This window comes from Zeugodacus cucurbitae, chromosome X (assembly GCF_028554725.1).
Source record: "Zeugodacus cucurbitae isolate PBARC_wt_2022May chromosome X, idZeuCucr1.2, whole genome shotgun sequence".
Taxonomy (NCBI): Eukaryota; Metazoa; Arthropoda; class Insecta; order Diptera; family Tephritidae; genus Zeugodacus; species Zeugodacus cucurbitae.
In genome coordinates this window covers 2108593-2127500 of record NC_071672.1, presented here as the reverse complement: position 1 = coordinate 2127500, position 18908 = coordinate 2108593, and the positions used below count along the sequence as shown (strand labels likewise).

The window sequence follows — 18908 nt, the reverse complement described above, 5'->3', positions numbered from 1 at the left end:
AAAAAAACAAACAAACAAAAAAAGAATAAAAAAGAAAAATTATTTTCTTTTCTTTCTTTTCATTCATTTATTTGAATGTTTTTCTTTTTTTCTTTTTTTTTACTCCTTGTATTGTAGTATAATGAAAATTATATCGCATACATTGTATTTGAACGCAACAAACCTTTAAACATATATAGTTGTACTTATTATTTATAAAAATAATATAAATGATAAGTTAATTTGTTCTCATTAACGTGTAATTCCTTAAAAATTTATAGAAATTAAATAAAATGTAATAAAAAAGGAATTACTGTTTTTGTTGGACTAAGACATGCGCAACTTGTAAATGTTTGGGATGAAAATTACAATTTATTGAAATATGTTTTAAAATAATTTATATAATATACGAAAACGCAATGTTATTCTTTCAATAAATTAAAAACTCTTGACGTTAAATTAAAATAAACAAAAAATTATCACTCTAAGCGGTGGATCACTCGGCTCATGGGTCGATGAAGAACGCAGCTAACTGTGCGTCATCGTGTGAACTTCAGGACACATGAACATCGACATTTTAACGCATATTGCAATCCAATTAATTAATTAATTTTAAAGTGCTGCTTGGACTACATATGGTTGAGGGTTGTAAGACTATGCTAAATTAGTTGCTTATTCTTTTAGTCAATTAAAAGAATTTAAGCACATGGTATATTACTGGATTGTATTTTTCAATCCATAATATTAATAGCATAAAAAGAAAAATAGAAAATATATTCTTGAACACCTCATATTTGAACGAAATTTTATAATAAATAAGAATCTTAGTATTCCCAAAAACAATAAAATTTCAATATTATTTCAAATAATATATACATTTAGAGGAACGTCTAGCATAAAATATTATTTTATTCTAGGATTGCCTTTAAATGTAAAAAAGCAAGAAAATAATATTGTTGTTATAATGAAAAGTAGTACGTACGGGTTGAAAAGATTGAATATTTATTATTAAGAAAATTATTGGTGTTAAAAAAAATAATTATGTATGTTTCTTTAAAATAGCACAAAGCTAAAATATAAAATAAATATAAATATTTTTATACAACCTCAACTCATATGGGACTACCCCCTGAATTTAAGCATATTAATGAGGGGAGGAAAAGAAACTAACAAGGATTTTCTTAGTAGCGGCGAGCGAAAAGAAAATAGTTCAACACTAAGTCACTTTGTCTATAAGGCAAATGTGAGATGCAGTGTATGGAATATCTTAATATCTAGTATGAGAAATTAACGATTTAAGTCCTTCTTAAATGAGGCCATTTACCCATAGAGGGTGCCAGGCCCGTATAACGTTAATGATTACTAGAAAGATATTTCCAAAGAGTCGTGTTGCTTGATAGTGCAGCACTAAGTGGGTGGTAAACTCCTTCTAAAACTAAATATAACCATGAGACCGATAGTAAACAAGTACCGTGAGGGAAAGTTGAAAAGAACTCTGAATAGAGAGTTAAATAGTACGTGAAACTGCTTAGAGGTTAAGCCCGATGAACCTGAATATCCATTATGAAAAATTCATCATTATAACTGTGATATTTATAATATTATAGTAATAGTGTGCATTTTTTTCATATAAGGACATTGTAATCTATTAACATAATAAAATATTTATCAAAAGATCATTGGTGTTAAGTTTATTCAAATTAATTTGCTTTTAGCTTATTAACATAGAATAAATACTGATGATTTGATAAAATGTTGATAGATTTTACATATATAATGCTTAAATTCTTTTGAATTTTACAATAATATTATTATCATTGATTTTAATATTAATTGTATGCATTTATATGATTAACAATGCGAAAGATTCAGGATACCTTCGGGACCCGTCTTGAAACACGGACCAAGGAGTCTAACATATGTGCAAGTCATTGGGTTATATTAAACCTAATGGCGAAATTAACTTAACTTTTATATAATGGGATTAATTTTTAGTGAAATATTTTACTATTAATTCAATCCCGGGGCGTTCCATATAGTTATGTACAATGATAATTTATTGTTATTTATACCTCTAACTGGAGCGTACCTTGAGCATATATGCTGTGACCCGAAAGATGGTGAACTATACTTGATCAGGTTGAAGTCAGGGGAAACCCTGATGGAAGACCGAAACAGTTCTGACGTGCAAATCGATTGTCAGAATTGAGTATAGGGGCGAAAGACCAATCGAACCATCTAGTAGCTGGTTCCCTCCGAAGTTTCCCTCAGGATAGCTGGTGCATTTAAATATTATGTAAAATAATCTTATCTGGTAAAGCGAATGATTAGAGGCCTTAGGGTCGAAACGACCTTAACCTATTCTCAAACTTTAAATGGGTAAGAACCTCACCTTTCTTGATATGAAGGTTGAGGTTATGATATAATGTGCCCAGTGGGCCACTTTTGGTAAGCAGAACTGGCGCTGTGGGATGAACCAAACGTAATGTTACGGTGCCCAAATTAACAACTCATGCAGATACCATGAAAGGCGTTGGTTGCTTAAAACAGCAGGACGGTGGACATGGAAGTCGTAATCCGCTAAGGAGTGTGTAACAACTCACCTGCCGAAGCAACTAGCCCTTAAAATGGATGGCGCTTAAGTTGTATACCTATACATTACCGCTAAAGTACATGATTTATAATACAATTTCGGTTGGATTATAAATTTTGAAACTTTAGTGAGTAGGAGGGTACAATGGTGTGCTTAGAAGTGTTTGGCGTAAGCCTGCATGGAGCCGCCATTGGTACAGATCTTGGTGGTAGTAGCAAATAATCGAATGAGACCTTGGAGGACTGAAGTGGAGAAGGGTTTCGTGTGAACAGTGGTTGATCACGAGTTAGTCGGTCCTAAGTTCAAGGCGAAAGCCGAAAATTTTCAAGTTTTAATGAATTGTTGAGAATATATTATTATGTTTTCTTCATAGTAATTAAACACTTGAATAATTTTGAACGAAAGGGAATACGGTTCCAATTCCGTAACCTGTTGAGTATCCGTTTGTTATTAAAAATGGGCCTTGTGCTCATCCTGGCAACAGGAACGACCATAAAGAAGCCGTCGAGAGGTATCGGAAGAGTTTTCTTTTCTGTTTTATAGTCGTACTACCATGGAAGTCTCTCGAAGAGAGATATGGTAGATGGACTAGAAGAGCATGACATTTACTGTTGTGTCGATATTTTCTCCTCGGACCTTGAAAATTTATGGTGGGGTTACGCAAACTTCTCAACAGGCCGTACCAATATCCGCAGCTGGTCTCCAAGGTGAAGAGTCTCTAGTCGATAGAATAATGTAGGTAAGGGAAGTCGGCAAATTAGATCCGTAACTTCGGGATAAGGATTGGCTCTGAACATTGAGATAGTTGGGCTTGATTGGGAAGCAATACCATGGTTTATGTACTCGTTCTGGGTAAATAGAGAATTTCGGTTCTTGTTCCCCGGATAGTAGTTACGTAGCCAATTGTGGAACTTTCTTGCTAAAATTTTATAAGAATTATATCGCAAGATATATATTCTTATTTAATTATAACGATTATCAATTAACAATCAATTCAGAACTGGCACGGACTTGGGGAATCCGACTGTCTAATTAAAGCAAAGCATTGTGATGGCCCTCACGGGTGTTGACACAATGGGCCTCATGCATAAAACGTGAGCTTGAGCTCGGACTCGATTTTTTGAGTAAAAGGTGCTTGTCGTATGCATAATAAAATTTGATGTGTTTGCTTTTACTCGCTGATTCCGTTTGATCTCATCGTGCTCAGTATGAACGAAGTTAGATGAGCTAGTGCTCATTTTCATATGCATAAAAACAAGCTTTTGCTTTCTTTTGTGAGCTCTTGCTCAAATTTTGTTGAGGCTGCATTATAGTTGACTCGCGTACACTAAAAAGGAATCATGGCTGAATATTTTGTGCCACAAAGAAATATAAAATGTTATCAACAGCGTAAAACAAATTTAACAAGTGAGGATAAAAAATTATATAGGTTTGTATTCTTAATTATTAATTTTTTTTTTATTATATAATTAATAATAAAATGATAAATACATAGGTTTGATGACACTAGCATCTGTTGGTTGGCTTATTATTTTTTTTGAGAAGTCAGAAGAAACACTTAGTGATGCCCTCAGTAACATTGATAACATTTGACTATATTTAATATTTTGTGAAGATCCTGGATTCCAAAATGGTATAACCTCAAAATTGCATAGTAATGTTCAAATCCGGATATCTGTCTGTCTGTCCGTCCGTCCGTCCGTCCATCTATCCGTCCGCGCAAACTGTAACTTGAGTAAAAATAGTCACATATCTTCCTGAAATTAGTAGACGTGTTATTTGGCACTATATGAAGATTGATTTCGTCCACAAAATGGCGGAACCCGAAAAGGCATAAAGTGCCATAACTAAGCCATAAAATAAGCTATGAAAGTAAAATTAGGTACAAAGAATCGCGCTGTAAAGGGGCATATTTGGATGTAATTTTTGTACATATCTCGTAAACTACATACAAAAGCTATATCAACCAAACTCTCTAAAACCATATCTTTTAATCGGATCATAACCACGCCCACCTCCCATGCAAAGGTTATGTTGAAAACTACTAAAAATGCTTTAATAGGAAAGGAAAAGTAAGGAAAAACCCCAGAAACCTGAAATTTCGTTATAAAGATGGTACATAAAAGCTGCACTCAAATTGGAATACAAAAGTTCAAATTGGCTCCTCCCACAAACCCATACGACAGAAACTAATCCACCAATTTCAATGAAATTCGATTCATAATATATTCCAGCCATCCCAATAACATGTTGTGAAAATAGGCCAAATCGGTTCATAACAACGCCTACTTCCTATAACCAGAACTGTGAAGTCGATCTGAATCGTCGGGTCATAACTTCAGCTAGCTTCCATGTACCTAATATTAAGGTTTCCAACTTTCAATGTACTTTATACCATATATATGACGAATATGTGAGTCAAATTGTATGTTATAGTAATAAAATTAAATGATTAATCGGAATTTAGAGAGTATAAAATGTTCGGTTACACCCGAACTTAATGCTTTCCCCGTTAATTGAATGCCCAATTTTTGCTCAATTTCTTTTACACATGTTTCTAGTGTATGTTTATTTTATTTTTTTTTTTTTTAATGCTTGGTAATTGACCTTTTTCTAGCAAATATTTATTTTGTTTTAGTTTTTCTACTAAAAATTTAGAAATGTCGTAAGTTTCTATTTTATTATTATTATTTGATCCTACTTCTACTTCACATTCACTTGACGACACGTTTGCACTTCTATAACACTAGATGTTTGATCTCCCTTTGCTCAAGTAATTGCAATTGGTTCGAACTCATTTTTATGCATACGAAATTGAGCAAAAGCTGTTGCTGTTTGATCGAACTCGACTTACGAGCAATTGCTCACATGCCTCAACTCAGCGCTTTTACTCGTTTTTATGCATGAGACCCATTGTGATTTCTGCCCAGTGCTCTGAATGTCAAAGTGAAGAAATTCAAGTAAGCGCGGGTAAACGGCGGGAGTAACTATGACTCTCTAAAGGTAGTCAAATGCCTCGTCATCTAATTAGTGACGCGCATGAATGGATTAACGAGATTCCTACTGTCCCTATCTACTCATTCGTTAGTTGGCTTTCGACGCGGATAGACGTGCGTGCGCATCGTTGTGATTTGGTGAGTTTTTCTTGGCGAGTTGTTTTTGCGATTTTTCCGTATTCTCTTTTGTGCGGTCATTTGTTTACGCGGTGAGTTATAGGCACCGTTATTGCCTGGCGTGGGTAGGTAGTGATATTGTTGCTACGGTCGCGTGTGGATTTGTGCGACTGCACATTATTGTGCATTCTTCGCATTTTTGTGCGCGCGTGGTTGCGGTTTTTCGGTACGGGCGTGTGTTTTGTACAGTTTTGGTAGACTGTACAGTGCGTATTGGGTAAGTACAACATTGTTGTTATAAAAAGTAGCGTGGGTATCCACATAGTTGTTGTTGGTGGGCTGTCGCACAGTTTCAGTGGTGTACCGTGTTGTAGGTATTCCTGCTGGCTGGATTGCCTACCAGTGAGTGCTGTGCTGAGCGCCTGGCGTTCAGTTGCGCTTGTTTCGGGTTTGCCCGTACAGTTGTGCCCAAAGGGTGCCTGGGGCTGTCCCAGTGCTGAGGTCGCTGACTGTTGCGTCGACTGCGGTCGTAGCAGAGTGCTGTTAAGCCCACAGTGCGGTTGGTACAGTGCCACAGCGGTTGACTCGCGACCGTTACGGGGACATTGATCTGTCCGGCGGTCTTTTTGAGTAGCCTTTTCAGACCTTTGGCTGGGTTGTGGGCTGTGCCCTCGCGAGAGCGCATTAACCGACTGCTTGGGTGGTGACTGCTACAGAGCGAGTACACGTGTGAGTCAGCGTCTTCAGTGCGTTCAGTTGCACGCGCCTGGAGAGCAGCTGTTTCGGGTATTACCTGAGCAGGTAGCTTCTGCGCCAGTGTTCGCCGGCGTAACAGCCTGCCTGGGGGTAGGCCGAAGGTGGGAATGGCTCCACCACGGAGGAGGAGGGTTAAATCCCTCGCTGAAAGCGACGGGTCGGGCCCCATAACTGTGATGGTGGAAACGTCGTCGGGTGATGAGGAGGTGAGGCCACCGGTGAGGTCTCCGCCGCGGAGGAGGGCGCGTTTGGGGTCGCCTCTGTTGGTGAAATCGGAGAACAGTGGGAGTGAGGGCGGTAGCGGAATAGGTGGCACCGCTGAAAAAGCGGTTGCTCACCCCGCAGTTTCGGGTGCTGCTAAGCCGGCCGAGAGCGGCGGTAATAGCGGCACTGGGAAGGGCGTCGCGGATAAGGGCGTCGCGGATAAGGGCGTCGCAGATAAGGGCGTCGCGAAGAAGGGTGTAGCAAAAAAGAGCGTCGCGAAGGATGGATCGACGAAAGTCAGCTCGGCGAAGGAGGGAGGGAAACATGAGGGTGTAGTTAATGGGGGTGTGGTTGGGGGAGGCGCTATCAGCCATGTCGCGGCCATGAAGGCAGTGACGGCTGAATTAAATGCCTTAGTGTTTGGGGTGAAGGACTTTGAGGTCACTACCGCGAAGGGGCTGATGGAGCTTGCCTCGAAGTACGAGGCGCTCCTGATGACGGTAGTAACCGAGAATGCCCATCTTCGCGGTCAGGTTGACGCTCTAAGGGGGGGTTGTGGGGGATATATTGCCCAACCGAAGAGGTTGGTTGGGGGGTTGGCTCCGGCTGAGTCGGTGCGTGCGCCTCCAGCACCTGTGTTGGAGGCGATTGCTCCGGCATTGCCGAAGCCTGTGGAGACGTGGTCGGTGGTTGTGCGCAGCAAGGCCCCGACGACTTCCTCTAAGGAAGTCATAAAGAAGGTGGTGAAAGAGGTGGGACCTTCCCTCGGAGTGCGAGTGCACGAGGTGAAGCCAATTAAGGGTGGTGGGGTGGTTATTCGCACCCCCTCTGTTTTAGAGAGGGAAAAGGTGGCGAATAATGCCAAATTTGGGGAGGTGGGATTGGATGTGACTGTGAACCGGAAGTTGGGTCCGCGGGTTGTGGTTCAGGGGGTTCACACCGAAATCTCCCATGATGACTTCATGGAGGAGCTCTTTCGGTTGAACCTCCAGGACGTCAACCCTGAGGCACGAAAGTCGGATGTGCGGATGGTCAGTCGGCCCTGGAAGGTAGCCGCTGATGGTAGCACCAACGTTGTCCTTGAGGGTTCGGACAAATCAATGTCCGCCCTCTTGGAAGCGGGACGGTGCTACATAAAGTGGTTTTCCTTCAGGGTTCGACCGGATACCCCTGTTGCTGGCTGCTTCCGGTGTATGGGTTTTGACCATAGAGTGGCTGAGTGTAGGGCCAAATCAGATGTCTGTAGGAGGTGCGGTCAGGAAGGCCACAGAGCTGCCGGTTGCGTCAATGCACCCCATTGTCGCAACTGTGCATTTAAGGGTAGGCCAGCTGGGCATCTTATGATGTCCGCTGTCTGCCCCATATACTGTGGTGTTGTTGAGCGCGCCCTCGCCAGACACTGATGGGGGGTATCTTCCAGCTAAATTGTCAGGGATCGTATGCCGTGATGTGTGAGTTGGGGGGTTGTATGCTTGAGGGTGGGTGCGGCATTGCCTTACTCCAGGAGCCCTACACCACCAATGGTGTGGTTCGGGGTCTTCCTGGGGTTTTCAGGGTCTTTACGGACCTTGGGGGTAATGCCGCAATTGTTGTGACGGATCCAAACTACGATTGCGTAGTGTTGGATTCGTCGCAACAGGGGGTGTGTGTTTCAGTAGAGGGGGAGTTCGGTAGAATGATTGTCGCTAGTTTGTACTGCAAATTTAGCGAGCCCCTAGAGCCCTACCTGGGCTACATGGATAAGCTACTACTACTGGGGAGTAGTAGCCCATTTATCCTAGGGTTGGATGCAAATGCCTCGTCCTCGATGTGGTTTAGTAAGGTATCCAGACATTCGTCTGGATATCAAAGCCACATCCGAGGCGAGGTATTGAGTGAATGGGTGGTGGCTAAGAGCCTCCACATTTTGAATGAGCCGAGTGAATGGTTTACGTTTGAGGGGCCTAGGGGCATGAGTGATATCGACGTAACGTTAATGAATGAGGCAGCAAGGAGAGCGTTTGATGTCAGTTGGGAGATTAGGGGAGGGTGGGGATTGAGTGACCATAATTTAATACAAATTATGGTCTCTCCGCAATCCCCACCCTCGGCGTACGTGGGTCCATTGCGGCGATGGCGTACCTCTGGTACTGACTGGAACCAATATGGACAGAATGTAAGGGAAGCGGTATTGGAAATACCGCTTAGTGAGTTTGAGGAACTGGGGGTGGACGAGCAAATTGCTCGGCTGTATGAGTTGGTGTGGTGTGTTAATGATAGGGTTTTCAGGAAGTATGAAAGTTCTAGGATTAGGAAAATTAAGTGGTGGACGAATGAGTTAACCTTGAAGAGGAGGGCTGTCCGGCGGTTGAGACGAAAGTTTCAGCGTGCTCGGCGGTCCAATTCGGATAGGTTATCCCAGATCAGATATGATTTTAGTTGTGCGGCTAGAGAATATAAGGATATGCTTGTGAGGATTAAAGAAGAGGAATGGAGGAGTTTTATTGGGGAGAATAGGGACGACCCCTGGGGGCAGGTCTACAGGATCTGCAGGGGTCGTAAGAGGGAGGATATCACCTCTCTCCGCGTTGGTGACTCTGTGTTATCAACGTGGAGAGAGTGTGCGGAGGTTCTGCTAGGAGCGTTCTTTCCCAGGGCTGAGGTTCAGGCACCTCAAGCACAAGAGGTACCTGTTCCTCCACTAGAAGATGAGGAGTTGGGATACGCCTTTGGCCTGGTTAGGTCTAAACGGTCCCCAGGTTTTGATGGTTTGAACGGAGAGATGTGCAAAAGCTTGTGGAAGTTCATTCCGGAATACTTGGAGGCCATTTATAACAAGTGCGTGTGGGAGGGGTATTTTCCACGTGAGTGGAAAAGTGCCAGGGTCGTCCCTCTCCTGAAGTCCCCTGATAAGATCAGGAGTGATCCTCGTTCTTATCGGGGCATCAGCCTTCTTCCGGTGCTTGGAAAAGTACTGGAGAGGGTTATGGTGGAACGACTTCAGGAGCTAACGCGGGGTATGTGGTCGGATAGGCAGTATGGGTTTAGGAAAGGACGCAGTGTGGAAGATGCGTGGATGTATGTGCAGAATGTTGTTAGGGAGAATGTCAACAAGTATGTCCTCGGCATATTTGTTGACTTCAAGGGGGCATTCGATTATCTGATCTGGGATCGAGTGATAGAACGGTTAGAGGAACTTGGCTGTCCGGAAATTAGTCTCTGGCGAAGCTACTTTTCGGACAGAAAAGCCTCTATCGTTGGAATGAATGGGAGTGTGGAGATTGGAGTGGCTCGTGGCTGTCCGCAGGGATCCATCTGTGGTCCATATATATGGAACCTCATGATGGACTCTCTGCTTGGGCAGCTCGAACCACTCTGTAAGTGTTGTGCGTATGCAGACGACCTTCTTCTCCTTGTTGAAGGTCGCTCAAGGCGTGAGTTGGATCGGGTGGGAGGACAATTTTTGGAAATTGTCCACAACTGGGGGATAAGTGTGGGTGTAGACATCTCGATGGACAAAACGGTGACAATGCTTTTAAAAGGCAGACTGTCACCGGGGCGTCCACCGGTTGTCCGAGTGAATGGGGTCGGCATCAGGTATGTGACGCAAGTCAAGTACCTGGGGTTGACCATGAGTGAAAGAATGTGTTTTACTCCACACTTGGTGAGTGTTAAGGTGCGACTGCAGGCGGTCGTAGGTAAGGTTATGCGCGTTTTACGGAGTGATTGGGGCCTCGGACGTCGTGCTGTTCGCACCATATACCGCGGCTTATTTGTGGCCTGTGCCACTTATGGAGCGGCTGTATGGTGGCGAACTGTCACGACGGTCTTCGGTCGCCGAAAGCTCCTCTCCGTCCAGCGCTGCATGATGCTCGCCTGTCTGCCTGTATGTCGCACCGTTTCTACGGATGCGTTGCAGGTGTTACTAGGTGCGCCCCCTCTTGACCTGGTTGTCATGCAGCGTGCTGTATCATTCAGGTTAAGAAGGGGTCTGAGTGTGTCATTGCTGCGGAATGATTTGATTTCCGATGATGATGTGGAGAGGGAGGGATATCTAGGGAGCAAGAGGCTTCTAGATGATAGGGTCAGGTGTAGGTGGCAAGACCGTTGGGACAGTAGTCTCAATGGTCGGGTGACTTATGAGTACATCCGGGACGTTAGGTATGTAGAAGGAAACCCAGACTTCAGATTCTGTCTAAGTCTGGGTTTCCTGCTTACGGGGCATGGGCCTCTTAATGCATTCTTGCATAAGAGGCACCTTGCAGATAGTCCAGAGTGTATGTGTGGGGCGCGTGTTGAGGATTGGGTGCATGTTATAGCGGAATGCCCGATGTACTCAGACATTAGGGACCTTGGGGGTATGGGGATTAGTTGGACTGATGGACGGATAGACGTTAGTGGTGTGATCTCCACTAGTCGGAATGCCGAACAGTTAGGGTCGCTTGAAAGATTTGCGCGCGTGTTGTTCAGGCGGCGAAGACAATTGGCTGAAGACCGGGGTTAGCTTCTGGTGTGAAAGGTGTATGAATTGGATGAGAGAATGGGATTCAATCCCTGGTCACCAGTCCAGAGCTGTATGGAAGCTCAACTGGTAGTAGTTTCGGCTACGAGGTCTGACCGGAGACTTAATTCTGGTACCACGGGGAGCAGGAGCCCTTGGAGTTCGCTCCAACCTGCTCATGCGGACTGGCCCCTCGGGGAGTATCGTGGTGGTTGTGGTTCAATACCCAAATGCGGGGAGAGTGACTTTGGTCACTCAATGTGGAGTTGCATTGCAACCGGGTGCCGGACCCAAAGTACGGCAGAGGTTTTAGATAGGCCTCGAACCCCACCAAGGTGGTTAGTGTGTCCATTCCACACGCCAATTGGTACCGAATAATGCATTGCATTTTCGGGGCGCTGATCATCGCATTGATTTGATCCGCTGTGCTTTTGAGCACCGTGGAGTAAGGCCGTCGTCGGCAGGTACCCACGTTAATCCCACCGGACGTTGTCCCTATCTACTTGGAGTTGCATTGCAACCGGGTGCCGTACCCAAAGTAAGGCAGAGGTTTTAGATAGGCCTCGAACCTCACCAAGGTGGTTAGTGTGTCCATTCCACACGCCAATTGGTACTGAATAATGCATTGCATTTCTCGGGGCGCTGATCATCGCATTGATTTGATCCGCTGTGCTTTTGAGCACCGTGAGGTAAGGCCGTCGTCGGCAGGTACTCACGTTAATATTGGCTTTAGATGTCCCTATCTACTTGGGGTTCTGTTAGGAGCGTTCTTTCCCAGGGCTGAGGTTCAGGCACCCCATGCACATGAGGTACCTGTTCCTCCATTAGATGATGGGGAGCTGGGATATGCCTTTGGCCTGGTCAGGTCTAAACGGTCTCCAGGTTTTGATGGTTTGAACGGAGAGATGTGCAAAAGCTTGTGGAAGTTCATTCCGGAATACTTGGAGGCCATTTATAACAAGTGCGTGTGGGAGGGATATTTTCCACGTGAGTGGAAAAGTGCCAGGGTCGTCCCTCTCCTGAAGTCCCCTGATAAGATCAGGAGTGATCCTCGTTCTTATCGGGGCATCAGCCTTCTTCCGGTGCTTGGAAAAGTACTGGAGAGGGTTATGGTGGAACGACTTCAGGAGCTAACGCGGGGTATGTGGTCGGATAGGCAGTATGGGTTCAGGAAAGGACGCAGTGTGGAAGATGCGTGGATGTATGTGCAGAATGTTGTTAGGGAGAATGTCAACAAGTATGTCCTAGGCATATTTGTTGACTTCAAGGGGGCATTGGATTATCTGATCTGGGATCGAGTGATAGAACGGTTAGAGGAACTTGGCTGTCCGGAAATTAGTCTCTGGCGAAGCTACTTTTCGGACAGAAAAGCCTCTATCGTTGGAATGAATGGGAGTGTGGAGATTGGAGTGACTCGTGGCTGTCCGCAGGGATCCATCTGTGGTCCATATATATGGAACTTCATGATGGACTCTCTGCTTGGGCAGCTCGAACCACTCTGTAAGTGTTGTGCGTATGCGGACGACCTTCTTCTCCTTGTTGAAGGTCGCTCAAGGCGTGAGTTGGATCGGGTGGGAGGACAATTTTTGGAAATAGTCCACAACTGGGGGATAAGTGTGGGTGTAGACATCTCGATGGACAAAACGGTGACAATGCTTTTAAAAGGCAGACTGTCACCGGGGCGTCCACCGGTTGTCCGAGTGAATGGGGTCGGCATCAGGTATGTGACGCAAGTCAAGTACCTGGGGTTGACCATGAGTGAAAGAATGTGTTTTACTCCACACTTGGTGAGTGTGAAGGTGCGACTGCAGGCGGTCGTAGGTAAGGTTATGCGCGTTTTACGGAGTGATTGGGGCCTCGGACGTCGTGCTGTTCGCACCATATACCGCGGCTTGTTTGTGGCCTGTGCCACTTATGGAGCTGCTGTATGGTGGCGAGCTGCCACGACGGTCTTCGGTCGCCGAAAGCTCCTCTCCGTCCAGCGTTGCATGATGCTCGCCTGTCTGCCTGTATGTCGCACCGTTTCTACGGATGCGTTGCAGGTGTTACTAGGTGCGCCCCTTCTTGACCTGGTTGTCATACAGCGTGCTGTATCATTCAGGTTAAGAAGGGGTCTGAGTGTGTTATTGCTGCGGAATGATTTGATTTCCGATGGTGATGTGGAGAGGGATTGATATCTAGGGAGCAAGAGGCTTCTAGATGATAGGGTCAGGTGTAGGTGGCAAGACCGTTGGGACAGTAGTCTCAATGGTCGGGTGACTTATGAGTACATCCGGGACGTTAGGTATGTAGAAGGAAACCCAGACTTCAGATTTTGTCTAAGTCTGGGTTTCCTGCTTACGGGGCATGGGCCTCTTAATGCATTCTTGCATAAGAGGCACCTTGCAGATAGTCCAGAGTGTATGTGTGGGGCGTGTGTTGAGGATTGGGTGCATGTTATAGCGGAATGCCCGATGTACTCAGACATTAGGGACCTTGGGGGTATGGGGATTAGTTGGACTGATGGACGGATAGATGTTAGTGGTGTGATCTCCACTAGTCGGAATGCCGAACAGTTAGGGTCGTTTGAAAGATTTGCGCGCGTGTTGTTCAGGCGGCGAAGACAATTGGCTGAAGACCGGGGTTAGCTTCTGGTATGAAAGGTGTATGAATTGGATGAGAGAATGGGATTCAATCCCTGGTCACCAGTCCAGAGCTGTATGGAAGCTCAACTGGTAGTAGTTTCGGCTACGAGGTCTGACCGGAGACTTAATTAACCACCTTGGTGGGGTTCGAGGCCTATCTAAAACCTCTGCCGTACTTTGGGTCCGGCACCCGGTTGCAATGCAACTCCACATTGGGTGACAAATATCACTCTCCCCGCATTCGGGTATTAAACCACAACCGCCACGATACTCCCCGAGGGGCCAGTCCGCACGAGTAGGTTGGAGCGAACTCTAAGGGCTCCTACTCCCCGTGGTACCAGAATTAAGTCTCCGGTCAGACCTCGTAGCCAAAACTACTACCAGTTGAGCTTCCATACTGCTCTGGACTGGTGACCAGGGGTTGGACCCCATTCTCTCATCCAATACACACACCATTCACACAAAGAAACTATACTTAGTTTCCAGCTAATTGTCTTCGCCGCTTAAACACCTCACGCGCAAACACACCAAATAATTCTAATCGTTCGGCATCCCAACTAGTGGAAATCACACCACTAACATCTAACCGTCCATCAGTCCAACTAATCCCCATACCCCCAAGGTCCCTAACGTCCGAGTACATCGGGCATTCAGCAATAACATGCACCCAATCCTCAACACGCGCCCCACACATACATTCCATTCCATCAGAGAGGTGCCTCTGATGCAAAAAAGCATTCAAAGGCCCATGCCCCGTAAGTAGGAAACCCAGACTCAGACAGGATCTGAAATCTGGGTTTTCCCCAACAAACCCAACATCCCGAATGTACTCATAAGTCACACGACCGTTAGGACTATTATCCCAACGGTCTTGCCACCTACTCCTAACCCTGTCATCTAGAAGCCTCTTGCTTCCTAGATATCCCAACCTCTCCACATCATCGTCAGAAATCCATTCATTCCGCAGCAATAACACACTCAAACCCCTCCTCAACCTGAAAGAAACAGCACGCTGTAAAACAATCAGGTCAAGAGGGGGCACACCCAATAAAACCTGCAACGCATCCGTAGAAACGGTGCGACATACAGGCAAACAGGCAAGCATCATGCAACGCTGTATAGAAAGAAGTTTTCGATGACCCGAAACCATCGTAGCCACCTTCCACCATATAGGAGATCCATAAGTGGCACAGGCCACAAACAAACCTCGATATATGGAGCGAACAGCACGACGCCCGAGACCCCAATCACTCCGTAAACGCGCCTGACACTACCAACAATCGCCTGCAGCCGCCGCTTCACATTCACTAAGTGTAGAGTAAAACACATGCTTTCACACCTGATGCTGACCCCATTCACACGGACAACCGGTGGACGCCCCGGTGACAGTCTACCCTTTAAGAGCATTGTCACCGTTTTATCCATCGATATGTCAACCCCCACACCCACACCCCAATTATGAGCAATCTCCAACAATTGCCCTCCTACCCTTTCAATCTCAGACCTCGAACAGCCTTCGACCGAAAGAAGTAGGTCATCCGCATACGCACAACACCTGCAGAGTGGTTCGAGCTGTCCAAGCAATGAGTCCATCATGAGGTTCCAAATATATGGACCACAGATGGATCCCTGCGGGCAGCCACGAACCACTCCAATCTCCACACTCCCATTCATGCCAACGATAGAGGCTTTCCTGTCCGAAAAGAAGCTCCGCCAGAGACTAATTTCCGAACAGTTAAGTTCCTCTAGCCGTTGAATCACTCGATCCCAGATTAGGTAATCAAACGCCCCCTTGAAGTCAACAAATATGCCAAGGACATATTTGTTGGTATTCTCCCTCACAGCATTCTGAACATACATCCAGGCATCTTCTACACTGCTCACGTGGAAAATATCCCTCACAAATGCACTTATCATAAATGACCTCCAAGTATTCCGGAATGAACTTCCACAAGCATTTGCACATCTCTCCGTTCAGACCATCAAAACCTGGAGACCGTTTAGACCTGACCAGGCCAAAGGCATATCCCAGCTCCCCATCATCTAATGGAGCAACAGGTACCTCAGGTGCCTGAACCTCAGCCCTGGGAAAGAACGCTCCTAACAGAACCCCAGCACACTCTCTCCACGTTGATAACACAGTGTCACCAACACGAAGAGAGGTGATATCCTCCCTCTTACGACCCCTGCAGATCTTATAGACCAGCCGAGCAATTTGCTCATCCACCTGCAGATCATCAAACACTCTAAGCGGTATTTCTAACACCGCTTCCCTTAAACTATGTCCATATCGGTTCCAGTCAATACCAGAGGTACGCCATCGCTGCAATGGACTCACACACACCAAAGGAGGGGAACGAGGAGCAACCACAATTTGGATCAAATTATGATCACTCAGACCCCACCCTCCTCTAACCTCCCACTTAAAATCAAACACTCTACTTGCTGCCTCATTCATAACCGTCACGTCAATATCACTCACACCCCTAGGCCCATCAAACGTATACCACTCACTCGGCTCATTCAGAATGTGAAGGCCCTTAGCCAACACCCATTCATTCATTACCTCGCCTCGAACGTGGCTTTGATATCCAGACGAATGTCTGGATACCTTACTAAACCACATCGAGGACGAGGCATTCGCATCCAACCCTAGGACTAATGGGCTACCACTCGCCAGAAGTAGTAACTTATCCATATAGCCCAGGTAGGGCTCTAGGGGCTCGCTAAATTTGCAATACAAACTAGCGACAATCATTCTACCGAACTCCCCCTCTATAGACACACACACACCCTGTTGTGACGAATCCAAGACTACACAATCGTAGCCGGAATCATTCACAACTATTGCAGCATAAACCCCAAGGTCCGTAAAGACCCTAAAACCTCCAGGAAGACCCCGAACCACACCATTGGTGGCGTAAGGCTCCTGAAGTAAGGCAATGCCACACCCCCCCTCAATCATACAACCCCCCAACTCACACATAACGGCATACGACCCCTGACAATTACGCTGAAAAATCCCCCCCATCAGTGTCTTGAGAGGGCACGCTCAACAACGCCACAGTAAATCGGGCAGACAGCTGACATCATAAGATGCCCAGCAGGCCTACCCTTAAATGCACAGTTGCGACAATGGGGGGCATTGCCACAACCGGCAGCTCTATGTCCTTCTTGACCGCACCGCCTACAAACATCTGATTTGGCCCTACACTCAGCCACTCTATGGTCAAAACCCATACACCGGAAGCAGCCAGCAACTGGGCTATCCGGTCGAACCCTGAAGGAGAACCACTTTATGTAGCACCTTCCCGCCTCCAAAAGGGCGGACATTAATTTGTCCGACCCCTCAAGGACAACGTTGGTGCTACCATCAGCAGCCACCTTCCAGGGCTGACTGACCATCCGCACATCTGACTTTCGTGCCTCAGGGCTGATGTCCTGAAGGTTCAACCGAAAGAGCTCCTCCATGAAGTCATCATGGGAGATTTCGGTGTGAACCCCCTGAACCACAACCCGCGGACCCAACTTCCGGTTCACACTCACATCCAACCCCACCTCCCCGAACTTGGCATTATTCGCCACCTTTTCCCTCTCTAAAACAGAGGAGGTGCGAATAACCACCCCACCGCCCTTAATCGGCTTCACCTCGTGTACACGCACTCCGAGGGAAGGTCCCACCTCCTTCACGACCTTCTTAATCACCTCCTTAGAGGAGGTGATCGGGGCCTCGCTTCTCACCACCACCGACCAAGTCTCAACCGGCTTCGGCAATGCCGGAGCAATCGCCTCCAACACAGGTGCTGGACCCCCCTCCACCCTCCTTAACAGCGCTAACAGGACACTCTTTTGCAGAAGTACCCTTAATGCGCTTCTTCCCCTTAATCCTCACTACACCTCCACGCTTGCTAACAATAGGGTGGACAACCACTTCTTCAGCGGTGTCACTCATATCAGCACAACTACTCCCATCTCCTAACATCACCAACGATGGCGATCCTATCCTAACCTTCCTACGCGGCGGGGACCCAACCGAAGGTCCAGTACCCTCATCAGCCGACGAGGTCTCCACTGCTAACGCTAGCTCTTTCCCCTCATTCCCAGCAGGGTGCTTAGCCCTTCTCCTCCGTGAGGGAAGCATTTCTACTTCCGGCCTTTCACCAGGCAGGCTGATCCGCCGGCAAAACACTGGCACGGAAGCCACTCGACCAGACAAGACTTGGAACAGCTGCTCTCAAGACACGTGTGACTGAACGCACTGAAGGAACTAACTATAAGAATAGAATCGTCCAGTAGCTGCTACCACCTAAGCAGTCGATTATTGCGATATCGCAAGGGCACAACCCACAACTCCAGCCAACGGTCTGGAACTGGTCACCCAATAAACCGCCGGACAGAACAAAGTCCCCGTAACGGCTCCAAGCCAACCGATGTGGAGCTGAACCAAATCGCACTGTAGATATACGAGCCCCTCAATACCTAATAAAGATTTTAATGAGTTATTTTGAAAATAGAAAGCTGATATTCGACACTGACGAAGGCACAAAGAGTCACTCTATTTCAAGTGGAGTACCACAAGGATCAGTGTTAGGTCCCCTACTATGGAACCTTATGTATGACGGGGTACTAAAAATACCTCAACATAAAACTGTCAAATTAATAGCATATGCAGACGACCTAATAGTAGTAGCAGTGGCTAAGCACCTAGACGACCTCCGAATCAAATGCAATGAATGCATAAGTGGTCTGCGCCAATGGTTCTCTTCTATGAGTTTGGAACTGGCCGAGCACAAAACAGAGGTTTTGCTCATAAGCACTAGAAAAATTGATGAAAAAATAACCCTCACTATAGGAGAGTGTGAGATTACCTCACAGCCACAGCTGACGTACCTAGGGGTAATATTGGATTCCAAACTAAAATTCAAACAGCACCTATCGTACACTTTAAGTAAAGCAAACAAGGTGTACAACTCCTTATCGAGAATGATGGCTAATAGAGGCAGCGTTCGTTCCAGTAAGAGATTGTTAATTGCAAAGGCGATGAGCTCCATAATCATGTATGCGGTGCCAATATGGATCCAGGCGCTAGACATAAAAGCGTATGCCAGGCCGATACACACTATACAAAGACTCACAGCTATAAGAGTAATAAGTGCTTT

General features: G+C 46.1%; 1 pseudogene; it reads left to right on the top strand.

Moving 5' to 3' along the window:
* The first annotated feature begins 459 nt into the window (after positions 1–459).
* LOC128923248 (5.8S ribosomal RNA) lies at positions 460–628 on the top strand (annotated as a pseudogene).
* The last annotated feature ends 18280 nt before the right edge of the window (positions 629–18908 follow it).